The 14,192-nt window shown below is 42.7% G+C and overlaps 1 protein-coding gene across 2 annotated transcripts in view; it reads left to right on the top strand.

Moving 5' to 3' along the window:
- Positions 1-14,192, top strand: part of LOC109508953 (RNA-binding protein Musashi homolog 2) — a 228,647-nt gene that overhangs the window by 15,472 nt on the left and 198,983 nt on the right. The window lies entirely within an intron of this gene.

The following is a 14,192-nucleotide window of genomic DNA, read 5'->3' as shown; positions in this document are numbered from 1 at the left end:
CGCGTCACAATTAGCACGGAGACAAAACTCTAATCACACTGGGGCTGTTGTTCATGATGCATATTATCGTTTCTCTTGATTGCCGGTCTTGAGCGTCTCTATTGACAGTTAAATATGCAACGCGTGCAGATGGTGCTGCAGCACGGTCGAAGGCTTTGTTGACATGCCCTCTTACAACCTGCCTCCCCTTAGCGTTTAGTGTGAAAGCTGTAGCACGCCAGGGTGTCGCGGAGCACTTTTATGCGTCACTTTTGGGACTTTTGACTCAGAACTTGGAAATGTCTCGGAGATTCTCTCTTTCTACACGCTGAAGTTTGCCGTGTTCCCATTAAGAAAGAACGTCCCACATATTTTGCATTTTAAACTCGTTTGTCCCGCTTGCTTCGCCGCTCCCCGCCTGCCCGCTTGGCGGCTCTCGGCTTTGGTTGGATTTGCCCCCCGGTTCGAGTTTTAGAGGAGCTCAACTCGGCAGGTGCACTTCGCCAATCAAATCGCGACGCGTCCAATCGGCAGTCACGTTCTCACGGCGACCGATGACCTCATCGGCAACCACGACAATGACCCTTTTTCGCTGCCGAATGCTGCAGCACAGTAAAACGCCGCATTTATGTACGGCACGTAGACTAATGCTGGAAACAGACAGGAAGTGAAGGTGAACGCAGAGGACATTTGGCTGTAAACAAGTGAAGGTGTTTGCACCGGGGATGACAGGATCACGGGAAAAACAACTTGGATCAGACGGCGTTGCTCCCCGTGGCCAAACACACGGACACCTCCGCTCTGAGGAAGGCGCTGGCAAAAGTGTTTTGGCAGCAACTATTAAGAAGAAAACCTTGCAAGTGCCTAACTTTGAACGGAAGGAAAATAGTAAGGGAGAAAATGATTTTAGGGCATACCTGGATCAAAAGGGTTAAAAATACCAAATCAACCACAAAGCATGCACACGGGCGTCTGCTTCTAGCTGTGCATTGGCAGATCGCGTCGATGTTTGATTTCTGTGATCTGGCTTCTTGGCGACCATCAGCGTTGTCAAGGTCACAAAGGGGGAGGGGACAAGGGGGGGGGGGCAACCCCAGGTTGTGCACATGATAGAAAACATGCTTAAGAAATGCAAGCTGTTGTCCAGAAACCCGTCACGGTTCTGAAGCTTATCTCGAATATTCAGCATAAGAAAGGCAGATAGATCAAACGTGTCACAAGCCGTGTATATTCAAGGATGAGAGTGCATCTGAAAATGATCATTCGATACCGTGCTATCGCTAGATGTATCGATGCATGTTTGTATAGCGTACATTTACGAACAATGGACAGCTCATTCACTGAATTTACACAGAACATGCACATTAGAACACAGGCATCGACATGAGCCGCTGTGGCGTCGTGATATTTGGTCGAGTAAAGTTGACAAATCGACTAGTCTCTACAAACGCCGGGTCCAAATAGCATTGTCATCTTCCACTGTTGTTCTTCTACGTGTTGCCATTGTTTTGACAGAATCAGTAAATTGGTATTCAGATTTGCCGAGGGGGCTTCTGATGACAAAAACTTGAGGCCTTGTCTAGTTTGCTGAAAAAGCCACGGATGAATCAACTGAACACCTACTCGCTGCATCTCATTGCATCATGAATGCAGTTGGGAGATGATTGTGAATCTCTGTTACCTGACGCTTTGTGGGGAAACCCGCTCAAGTCCGAGGCTCTTCCTCGCAGCCGGTTTCTTCCTTTTTCTTCCATTTAAAGGTCAGCCATTCAAATGTGTCTCATCGTTAGCCCCGAACTCAAAACAATCGTTTCATTTAAAAATAGATGATGGGATATCTGCAAAAAGCCAGCGGTCCTGTTGAAGTTGTGAGCATTCAAATTGTTCGTCAAACGACAACAGCGTTTGTCCTGTCAGCATGTATTGACGGCAATTTAAAAGAGGCTCGAAAAGGAATTAGGCGCTTAATCTCAGGCCCTGGTACGCCGAGGCGCTCGTTTTGTAATGTGACGTCACTGACATATGATGGGGGGGAATTGTCACCTCCCTCAAAGGCACAGCCACCGACAGACGAAACAAATTCCGGATTGATGGCGCCGTATTTTCCTGATATAGCTAGTTTGTGTTTTGCGTCACGCGTCTTAAATCTATATCGTGCTAGCTCGAGGCGCTGCAAGGAGGAGCTGCAACGCACTTCTGGCCGAGCGCCAAGACACGAGCATGTGATTTATGGCATGTCTCTATATAATCTCAGTTTTTATTTCCTCATAGTAAATATAAGTGAAAGCTATTCACTCCGATGGTTTATGTTGATGCAGCCGTTCCATAAGAAGTTATGCCTGTTTTTTTGTTTTTTTGTGTGTGTGTGTGTGTGTGTGTGTGTGTAATGATCTTCCCTCCTTTATTCCTTACTACAAATTATTTTGCAGACAAATGAAAGTTTAACAATCCCGACAGTGATCATTAAGTTGCACATGCAGGCACGTAAGGAGAGGTAGAAGACAATGTCTGAGCTTGAGCGGAAGGTGGTTTGGAAACTTGCTCAAGGGCACCTCAGCGGTAGTCAAGAAACAGACTCGCATCTGCAAATCTGCTTTTTTTTTTTTTCTGGTTTGCAGTTGGACTCAAACTATGATGAGATCCCGGTGCACTCTATTTTAACGTCAAAATTTTGCGTTTTCAATGACCTCAAAGCACCACCAACACACAATAGTTCAGATCCACTTTCTTGCCCGATTGCCTCGCTCGATCTTTCCCAGGAATCGCGTGACAAGCCCCCCCCTTGTGTTTCTCGGGGAAATCAAAACCAGCCTTCCGCCGCCCTTGCTCTAAATTCGCCTTTCAACGGTAGGTGTCATCCGCTGCCGCCGCTTTAGTTTCTTCCCACGGTGGAGTCGCACACAATCACGGCAGGTCTCAGCATTATTTTAATCGCCGGTGGGACTTGCGGCCACTTCGGTGGGAGATGAGTCGTGATGGCTTGTTTTCAAAATTAAAGGACTTAGCGGCATCTTTTGGGAGAGCGTTGCCCGTAAACCTTTCCTTGCACCTCTCGAAGAGCTTTTCGCCCCCCCGCCGCCGTCCCTCTTGCTCTGGTTGTTGTTGTTGTTTCATGGAAATTTCTGCATGCACAAAGAAGACTGTCCACAAATAAAATGTGACCTTAATCGAGGCAGCTGTGACAACACTCTGCGGAACGGTTTGTATTTTATTTGTAAGACCCTTTCCCCCCCCCCCCCCCCTTGTTACTTAACCCGTATGTTTTGAATGTCATTGAAGAGAAAGGCTAAGCATGCTCGCGCATTGATTGAGGTAATTCAACGACGTAACGTCAAAGCGCCGTCCTATATTTTACTCCAGGCTGACACCTGTGACTGCGGCTTCCCTTTTAACGGCAGACTGTCAAAGCTGCATGGCTGGCAGCTATGTCTTAGTTCTGCTTTTTCGTTCCACACATAGCTCCTTTTTATCCATTTCATTTCCTCTCTCTATTGCACGCATTCGCAGTCACATTTTCTGTGACTGGCAAATTGACTAGTCGTCCTCACTCCGTTCTGTGGGACACTTTGCTTAGGATTGATTTGAACGTTTAAAAAAAAAAAAAAAAAAAAAAGACTATTCAGTGTATTGTGGTTCAAGAGAGCCAAGCCTTACATTTAAATAAATTCGAATAACAATGCTGTGAGAAGTAAATATATCCCCCTGGGTTACTGCTTCCGTGCAAAGGCACATGCATATGTGCATGTATATTTCATATTCCACTCTAATATTCCTGTCTTACCTGATCTCTCAATACCTTGCACGGCTACTGTCTATTGCGCTCTTTGGCACCTCTTTGAGGATTACCCCGCCTTGCAAATCCAGTCGTACACCTTGCTCTGTTATTTGATCTAGATTTAGCATTATGATATTCCCCCCATCTCAAAATGATCCTCATTTTAAATGACACAGCTCACTGCTGGGTAAATGAAACCTCAGTGGCTGCCAGGCCCTTTGAATGTCTCGGGGAGTTTATTAAAAGCACCAGCTTCCCTGTTCCAACTCTCCACAGCTGCATGAGTCTGAAAGAATAATCAAGGACAAAAGTCCTCAGTGAAGAACAGAGTGCTATATCAGTAGCTTTTGTTCAGCTTGACAATGAGCCCTTCCAGATATTTGTCATGTGAAGCGGGATATTTTTAATTAGACCCCTCCCATATTCCAGGGCATTCCCGCAGCACATATAGACTCCCGAGTAACCAAATGAATACGCTGCTGTGTTTCCGACAAAGCTGACATCACATTTCGGGAGATATGGCACGCGACACGTCGCTGCAAAATAAGCGAGCAATCCCGCAGAACAGACATTGGTTGTATTTCTCTGGATAAATGGGATTTGAAATGGGTTTTACATACTCTATTGTAACCAAGAGACAGTCCATAGTGAGCAAAGACATGCCAAACACAAGCCGGTGGTTTGTCATGCCCCTCTCCCAAACAGATGCACAGCTATTGTCCATAAACTCTCCGTGAGATGAAGGATGATTCTCGGGGTGTGACTTTCATGGAAAACAAGCTACTGTGTTAAAAGACCATAAAAAAAAAACACCGTTATATGGTCCTAAATTATGATTTCCCTGTAAGCCATTAGAATTGATGACAAAAAAAAAAAATCCAGTAATTGTCATTCATTCATTTTCCTTATAGGCGATCAACTATGCAGTCAGTCTCTACTTTTGACACCCCTAGAGGCTACAAAATAATGAATATATATTCACAAATAATGACTATTGACTTAATCACCAAAGCATCCATCCATCCCTGTATTGTCGAGGTTTTGGAGCCTAACCGAACGGACTTGGGGTCAAAGTTGGACTCAAACCAAGATTGATCCCTAGTTTATTGCTACAACCGAATTTCTTGTGACTGAGAATATATAGTTGCCTTTGACCTTTGCCATTCATTATGCACCAATGCAGCAAGTGAACGTGGAAATAACAGGAAGCCACAATGAGAGCCAAGACTGTATTCGAAGCATACGGTAGGTACCTTACGAAGTGAATGCAGCTGAAGCGATACAGTCATATATGCATTATTTATTTGTTTATTCATCTACAAGCAGGACGAGGACAGAATTGTCAGCAGATGGAACATTTATCAGACAATTAGCCCTTGTGTTAAAAAATGCAGGAAATAAAAGTCCCTGTGAAAAAGGGCACATGGCGAAATTCACCTTCTTGATCTTTGTCAGTTCCAATTTTTTTATTTCTCACACTAAAAGAAAACCCCGCTAAAGCCTTCGGTTCATATACATGTATTTTTTTTTGTCTATTTTGTTTGTAATTGTTGCAACCACTCCACTGCCAGTGGCACCGACACAGTGTACAGTATTTAATACGGTACGGCGAGCGCTGGCAGTCCCTAAATTCTTTAAGAGTGTTGCTTGCAACAGCAGTTGGGAATTTAGCGGCAAAGTCACCTCTGGCAGGGCTCAAGCTTCTCTCCGAGAACTTGTAGCAGTTTTCATATTTTTTTGTCCACAACAGTTCTCCCCTGACCACCAAATCTGAGTCCTTACGGTCTGAGCCACTGCACTGTACGCGCTCGGGTGGCTTTTTTCCCCACTTCCAAATTGCAACGTGAGAAACTGATCGAAACCCGAATCAGTCAACGTTGCCCTTTGAATGTTGTTTAGTGTCTTATGCTATGCGACGCTATTCCTTGTGGTTTTAGCTGTTGTGTGGAAGTGTTGCCTTTAAGTCCCTGACCTGTCAACTCTTTTGCGTTCATTTGCCGCAGTGGAACTGCTCCAGATGAAAAAAAAAAAAAAAAACGGAGCCAAAGCGCAAACAAATGAATGACTGTTTGGCGGTCCCGTACAATTGCCAACAGAGTGACCCAATTAACGGGTAGTCAAAGCGCTTGATTCATGCGTGTTCTTTTTGTGTGTTTTCATAACATATTGCTTTCTTTGCCAGCCGTTATACCTCCATTGAGAGATAAATTGTGCAAATGGCGAACGCTAGTTCCTGTTTCCTTTATGAATAATTGTCAGATCTCTTGTAAGTGGAGTGCACGTCTGTGCGATTCCTCTTTTCTCCTGCCTCCCATTCTGCGCCGGTCTCCTTGGTTGCTGGCGGAGAGTAATTAGGTTTTCTCGGGGAATGAGGGGTTCTTACAATGCTAACCCAACGGCAGCAGTCAGGCAGGCAAGTGCTGGCAGGGCAGAGAGGACAGAGGGCTGTGCAGGAGCCTGGCACTGCTAAAACCTGATGCTGACTGACAGTAATGAGGACAGTGATCCAGCCAGGGTAGCGGCCCGGGCAGCACGGAAGAGGACATGGTCTTGAAGGACCTCTTTTCAAAAGCCTTTTTTGTACGCCACGTAACTACAAGGCGACAAAAATATGGTAAAATAGACATTGAAACACAAATTGAATGGATTTTTTATGAATATTTAAAAAAAAAAACTGTGCAACGTTTTGCCAGGGATGCGTTTCTTTCAGTCTTATTTATGTACAGAGTTGTTGCCCGCGGTCTTAGCTGAATGCATTTACCCGCTAAAATATCTGTTTGGCTTTCTTAGTCATCTAACCGCGAGACAATTAATCGCAAATGCTTACGGTCAGCACAAACCGTAACGGTGTCTCTGACCTTGGCCCTCTTCACCACCGCAGTTCTAAACTGGCTTACGTTAGTGCACTGCATGACAGGTGGATAAGGCAGCCATTTTCTACTGTTTTCATTTTTTTTTCTTTTAAACTTTAATCAAATAAAGAGACAACAGAAGTCTCCCTTTCCTGGGTGAAGCTATAAAGACTCGAATGTTTTTCACGTAGGATTTGAATGAGCCACTATCATCGTTTTGCTCGATGCAAGTCATTATAAATAGACTCCTTAATTATGCTGCTGACTTTTATTGTTGACAGGGCTCACTGAGCTGTCCACCTCTGACTTCCCACAAGCTTCATTTCTGCCTTATTCAAACAAGAATGAAGTGTCATCAAATTTGAACAATGATTTGTCGTCAGGTTTGTGATGACCCGAGTGCAGCTGTAAATAAATGGGCATAACACATCAGATGTATGCCGGTAAAAGTATGTCATGTGTATGTACTGTCCGTGCACGTTTGACTCTTGACAGATCTAGGTGCATGTGTTGTAGCTATATAAACAAAACTGCATGTTTGTGGTCGACTTAACGTTCGTCTCAATGTACTCATACCGCGGATACAAAAAGGCAACACTCCTGTTCAAATGGCATTTTAAATTTTTTTGGCCGATCTCAACAAATGAGAGCAAGACAAATCCATCTAAACTTGTTTTCCCACGACTCAAATGAAGAAAATAAAGAATTTTTTGGGCCGGGGTAGTACAAATAACTGAGATAATGTGGTACGCACCATCTTATAAGTGGGTTTGTGGCGAATACTGACTTGTAGTTGAAAATGTTCATAATTCCGACCTTGACTAAAGGCCTCAGTTGCAGCTGAATAAAAACAGCCCCGAAGCTTGATCCTGCCATATCCAAATTTCCCTTTAGGTCTGGTGTTCTTTTCATACTGCACCTTTTGGAATTACGGTCAAAATGATTCAACCTTGATTTCCTCGGCCCGTAACACATTTTCCCACACGAATGCTTTGAAAAGTCTGTTACCCTTGTCTTGACTGATACCTTTGAACAATCTGACCCGCTGATGCTTTGGAAGCTGTCCGCGGACCGTGGCGAGTGCTGTTTGATTTGGCCAGTGTTGTAAAAGTTCAGTTCATAGTCCATAATTCCAATTTTTGATCCAAGTTTATCATTCTTAAAATGAACGATTCATACTTCTTTTTTGTTTTGTTTTATGTTGCTGTGAGGTATGACCCTCAAAATACTGCCATTCCCCCCTGCGCTCTCAAAACGTGCTTCAATGCGCTTTTTTTTTTTTTTTTTTTTTGGGAGTTAGAAAAAAAAAAACAAAAACAGTTTTACTGTCCGTAATGAGCAGCCAAAAATAAAATCTGACGTAGGAACAAGACTGAGGTCGAATATTTAATGAAACACCTGCGACTTCCGAGTGCTCCCAACCCTCCCGGCTTCACCAGCTTTTTTCAACACAATATTAGTGCCCACCGCCACAATGCCAGCACAATCCAAAAAGGAAAACACTCCGAAGGCTGACCAGGAACTAAGAAAGGGTAACTTAACTTACTACTTGTTGCAAACCGATACAAATTTCCCGAGTGAGATAACCTGCCGCAGGGTCTTATTTTTTTCCCCCTTCAAGCTGCCATCGTGCATTACGTTTTGATGGCGCGGGCGGCCGTGCGAGTGTTGGGCCCGTGGCCAAATGAGGTCCTTATCATCCTACTTATGAGGGTTTGGTTGACCGTGTGTTTAGCCAGGGTTTCTCCTGGAAGTCTCACGTAAACTGGCACTCTTGATCAAAAATGAACCATCGTTCAAAAAAAAAAAAAAAAAAAAAAAAAGTTCATGGACTGCCAAATGAACGCGCTGGTAAAAACATTCATTTGGCAGAAAGTGCAATTCACATTGGCTCCCAAATCTGAATGAATTTATAAAGCTTTGCTCAAATGAACATGTTTAACTATAACACTGGATTTGGTGACTTCAGTGTCAGAAAACCCTCCTCATGCGGCCGCAATTTGGAGGGGGTTAATCGGAGCTATTTGAAATGATGGCAGGTTCATGCTGAGTCACATTTAACGTGACTTTGAATGGGATCGGTTCATTCCGAACACAAATAGGAGTGCGTGCACGCTTGTGCCACCACATCTCCATTGTTTATTTCAACTTCAGCTCTCAATTTGTACAACTTGTTGGCAGCAATAATGGGAGAAAAAGCTTTAAAATCATTTTATGTCACGAAAAACCCGAATTTGAACAGAAGGGTATTTTGGGCGTGTGCCCAGTGGTGAGCGTGTTAACCTCACAGTGCAGAGATCGTGGGTTCGATTTCGTCTCCGACCTTCCAGCGTGGAGTTTACATGTTCTACCCGAGCCTGCGTGGGTTTTCTCCGGGTACTCCGGTTACCTCCCACATTCCAAAAACATGCACGGCAGGCTGATTGAAGACTCCAGATTTTACCTCGGTGTGCGCGGATGGATGTTCGTCTCTGTTCCCTGCGATCGGCTGGCAACCGGTTCAGGGTGTCGCCCGCCTACTGCCCGAAGGCGGCTGGGATAGGCTCCAGCACCCCCCGCGACCCTTGTGAGGATAAGCGGATCGGAAAATGTAACATAGTGTGCAACGTCATGGTCGTTCGAGAAATATCAATACTTTAGTGTTGTTCCCAAGCTTATGGACATCTATTTTTTTTAAAATGTGTTTTGAATGATCAATTTATCTGTATCGATGGACACTGGTGACTCTTCAGTCCTCATCGCTTATTCCTACAATTGATATCTGAAGCGGGAGTCGCATGAGAGAGCTCTGTGCAGTCGGGTATTGTTTCATAGCTAGGCAATGACAGGCATGTGCATTGGCTTGTTAGTAATAAAGCAGGAACATAGCGGAGCGGGAAGGATGCGCAAGCGTACAGACCGTGTGGCATGTTGCTTCACATTCAAGGGGGACCCCCCTCATCACAGGAATTCCTCAACATGCCTTGGTGGTGTGTTTCGCTTCCACTAAAAGGGAAGCAAAAAAAAAGACAAATCATGTTTTTCAAACATATGTTACATGTCACTTAATGATAAAAATGATATACTGTATTATGTGAAAAGAGACTTAATAATACATTACTGGATCAGCGGAGGGCGCGAAAAGAAGTTCGCTGTTGCCCGACCTAATGTTGCGGTCCTCATCTGTGACCTTTATCTTCCACACATCAGTCACCATTTTACTGCTGACATGTTGGCTCACGCCATTAATTTTTCATCGCTGGCAATGTCATCCACATCATATTTTATCATCTGTATACATTTGTGTCATGTTCTCACGTTGGCCTGCCGTAGTTTGTATTTGTCTTATTTTCTTGTCCCAGAAATGGGATGCTGCATTTAATTTAACTGGAATTAAAAAAAAAATAAAAAATATTTATGGGCACAGCCTGGCAGCTGTTGAAGAGACGTGCAAGAAAACGACTGGTACAGTATTAGCAAAAATAAATTACATGAGTGTATTAATTTGATCATATTTGCGCAAAGAATATGCAAAAATTTTGATGCAGAGAAAAAAAACAAAACAAAACGTAATCTGGTTTGGAAAGAAGAAAAAAAAAAAGAGTATCATTTTTGCGCAGTTAAGTTGATGAAAAATTTGTGTTTACTGCTGAAAATGTATCAAATTCTCTTTCATACTTGATAAATATGAATTTCAGCCAATGTTTCTAAAAATAACCAATGGACCAAAGCAATAATGTTTGTTGTTGGATTTTTAAGAATTACACTGCGTTAGCCGGTGTTGCTTTTTAGCTGTAAAATCAACATGAGTCGATGCACAACAGGCTGGTAGGTGATGTTTAATTACTGCATTAGCAGTGTTTATCATTTGACAAACAAATAATCCATGTTTCCTTAACAACAGATTGAAACCAGCTCCAACAAATGTGTAACCATGCCAATTATAATCTATAACCATTTATTCTAAATGCCAGGCACAATGTTAAAAAAATAAATAAATAATCATCTCGGAACTGTAGGGACTTCAATGCACTCATTTTAATTGCAGCAAATTCATAAATGAAGTAATTATGCCACATTATCCATTCCGAGTAACGTGATTTTTTTTTTTTACTTGAAATTAGATATCCTTTGACTTGCTCGCACATTTTCATCATCTTCCATTCTCTGCTCAAAACTGTACATGTCAACAGTTTTTTTTTTTTTTTTTCATCTGAGGATTTTATAAGGCCGGGCGTTTGGACTCATTTATGGTGAAACAGTCTGTGCCACATGGCGGAGAGCTCATTGCTTTTAAAGTGAGATGATCAAATTTAATTGACTGTGATTGACACCAGGCCCCGGCCCCTACCACATCGGCTGGTAATATATTCCACTCAATCTTCTATTTTTTTTTTTTTTTTTTTTGTACAATGGCACTTGCAGGTGCGCTACAGCTGTGGCAGCATCTTTGCCTACGAAATTGACCAACGTGGAGTACAATATTGCTGGTGCTTCCAGTACACGCTCGAAATGGAGATTTTCCCAAAGACTTGTTAATTGCAAACGTCTTGTAATTTGCTCCATTTGACAAACAAACTTACAAAGAGCCTCATTTCTGTGTTCCTACTGAAAAGTCGAGGATAATAGGAAGTAATCAAACAGACTTAATGCATACGCAAGTCAAGTCTAGCTTGTGTAACAGCTTTTTTTGCGACTTAATTTTCTTTGTGTTATCAGACAATAATGAAACGTGTTGACAGATTCATTTCCTGGCTGCTACTGCCCAACGCCATCTTGTGATTTCTAATTGATTGCTACATGCGGCAATTTTACAGCGCCAGACAATTTTCGAGCACTTTTAATTAGTCCAACTTTGACCTTATGGGCTCTTTGCATTTATATTGGTCCAAATTATGTTCACCTTCTTTCCTCATTATTATTATTTTTTTTAAATTGGGATATAACCTAATCCACATATGCTCTACATGGACTTTGATTAGCTCGTGTGAATATGTCAGCTGAGTTAGTTAGTCAGGTCAGACCGAGCGGAAAAAACATCTGTAGGCGTCGAGGACGAAAAACCTTCCGATTGGACTAGTTAATTTCTCATGGGATGTTGAGTAGATGTGTGTACATTAATCAACACCAGGAAGTCTTTAGTTTTCATTCAGTGAAAGAATTTATTTCAGGGGAATGAATAATGCATTTTTCATAAGGAAGATCGAGATGGTAGGAGACAATTCAGTGAAGGTGCAAAGACACAAAAGAAAGGCAAACACCAGTTTTTCGAATCATGGAATCGCCATTGCATTCCAACCGGTAACGATCATCGGTCAGGAATTTTGACTGTTGTGTATTTTTGGTCCGTACAGCGGTTCACATTTGAAGTGAAACTGACTTGAAGCAAAGCAGTTTGTTTACAAAGAGACTGGGACACCCCCGCACCCCCTTCCAGTTCTCTTGATAATGATTGTTTGGTCCACAGGGCCTTCTCACTTCATCAAAAATCAACTTGACTATCAAGAGAACTCTTATGAGACGGTTTTAATGGAGCCAAACATATCAAATGGTGTGAACAAGTTATTATTTTCATACAGCTATTCCTATAAAATGATTCAGACTTGACATCCTGACACGTACATCCTGGACTGGTTGGCCATCATTCACGGGTCACATGTTGACCATTCATACTCACCTTTGGGCAAATAAGAGTTTTTCAGTTAGTCCGAGTTGAGATTTAAACCCTTTGAATGCAAGGCAGACCTACAATACATACTTGATGTGCAGCTGTGCCATGCCCAAAACTGAATTGTGGGTTGAAGCAAATACTTTAACTTAGTTGTAGCACCGTTTAATGAGTTCCCATTTCACTCCCTATAGAGCACAATTAGTCGACATGAAGTGAAAATGCATTTAAAAAAAAAAAAAAAAGAGCCAAGATGACTTGTCCCAGGCTGACCTTTTCTTTCTGCTCTGTTTGGTTTTTATATTAGGTTGCATTTTACACATCTGTGTGAATGAATTAGTCTTTCTCCCTCATCTATCTACCCTTCCTCAGGTATTGGAGTCCTTATCTACTTGGTTGATTTTTATAACTGTAGCAGTTGTTTAATATCCTTACCTTAATTGAAATTCACATCTCTCACTGGTGGTGTGTGCGCGTGCGTATGTGTGTGTGTGTTTGACTGGCGGATATTAGTTGAGATGTATTTTCATTCTAAAAGTGGCAAGTGATGGACAGAATCACCCGGACAATGCCACCTTTCCCCGCCCTTCAATCTTTTTGTCTGCCTCACCTGTCTTTGAGATATCTTTCAACCTTTCCTCTGTATTTTCTTTTCCCTATACCCAAGTCCTCTCCTACCCTGTATTGCAGCTGTCTGATAAAGCTAATGCTAAATTTAGAGACACATTTCTGAGACTCAAGAAAAAAAAAAAAAAAAAAAGACCAGGCCATCGGCCACTATAATCCATATTTATCATCTTTTATTTAGCTCCCTCTGAAAAACGTGAGGTCGTCTGAGAGTTTCTCGTCTCCCCTTTGTCTCTTCTAGCGGCATAACTATTCCCGTTCTCAGTTCTATTATCCATTAAATGTCAGTGGCCACATTCTTTTCTCTGAAGACCGAATTTAAACAGGCAGCCGCTGCATATTTTCATCCTATCATTTCAGCTCATCTGGGTTGTGCTTCATGAGATTAGGCGCTTGTTGTGTATGCAATGGAACATCTTGGCCATTTTACGCGCGTCCGCCGTGGAGTGCTTTCAGCTGCTACCTCCACTCACTTTCGAGTGGCAATGTGGCATGTCCTCAGATGTAGCGCCGAAACACAGACACTGATGCACAAAAAAAAAAAAAAAAACACTCTGAAGCCTCATTATGCTCTATGATGTATATATGTATATATTTTTACTTTACTAGCCGTGAAAGAATATATTGAGTTTTCCCAGGCGGCTCATTGTTTGCAACTGCTGCTGTAGGTCGAAGGAACGTGGATAACACAAAATATCCGACAAGAGATCGGAGGGCTAATGTTGATTCGTGTTCAGTCGTCTCTGTAAACCCATCTTCACTTGGGAGGAATATTAGATACCTCAAAGAACTATAGACCAAATGCTCTGCTAACTATTCCCCCTTCATAGTTTTACCGTTCTATTGCTCATCACAAAAAGTGAGCAGATGACATATGAAGATACATCAGGTGTAAAAATGTGCCTTCTTGCGGGGATTTCTAATTTGCAATGCAGTTTCTTCGCCCCGTTCTACCGATGGGTCAATTCACTGAAACAATAGCCACATTCCTCGCTTTGGTGTCTCCAACATCAAGGTAATGCCTTGGACAGAAATGCCAGTCTTCCTCCTCCTCTTTGTCCTGTCTTTTTACTCTGTCACCCTCTCCCTCTTGTCTTCTTATCAGCCTGTTGCCAGTAATACCGCTCATTTATCCTCCATAGCCCCCCTCATTTGCCTCTTGCTTATGTTGAATATGAAGGGTGGAATAGTGAAGTGGCATCCAGCAGGGCCCCGCCACTGCTGCACTGCACATATTTCAGAGATGGCGGGTAATTAGTTAGCTCGCTGCATGGATTCACAGTGCAGCTATATGCTGCATGGTCACTCCTTC

Source organism: Hippocampus comes, unplaced genomic scaffold, assembly GCF_001891065.2.
Source record: "Hippocampus comes isolate QL1 unplaced genomic scaffold, H_comes_QL1_v1.1 scaffold230, whole genome shotgun sequence".
Classification (NCBI taxonomy): Eukaryota; Metazoa; Chordata; class Actinopteri; order Syngnathiformes; family Syngnathidae; genus Hippocampus; species Hippocampus comes.
This window is presented reverse-complemented; position numbering and strand designations above follow the sequence as displayed.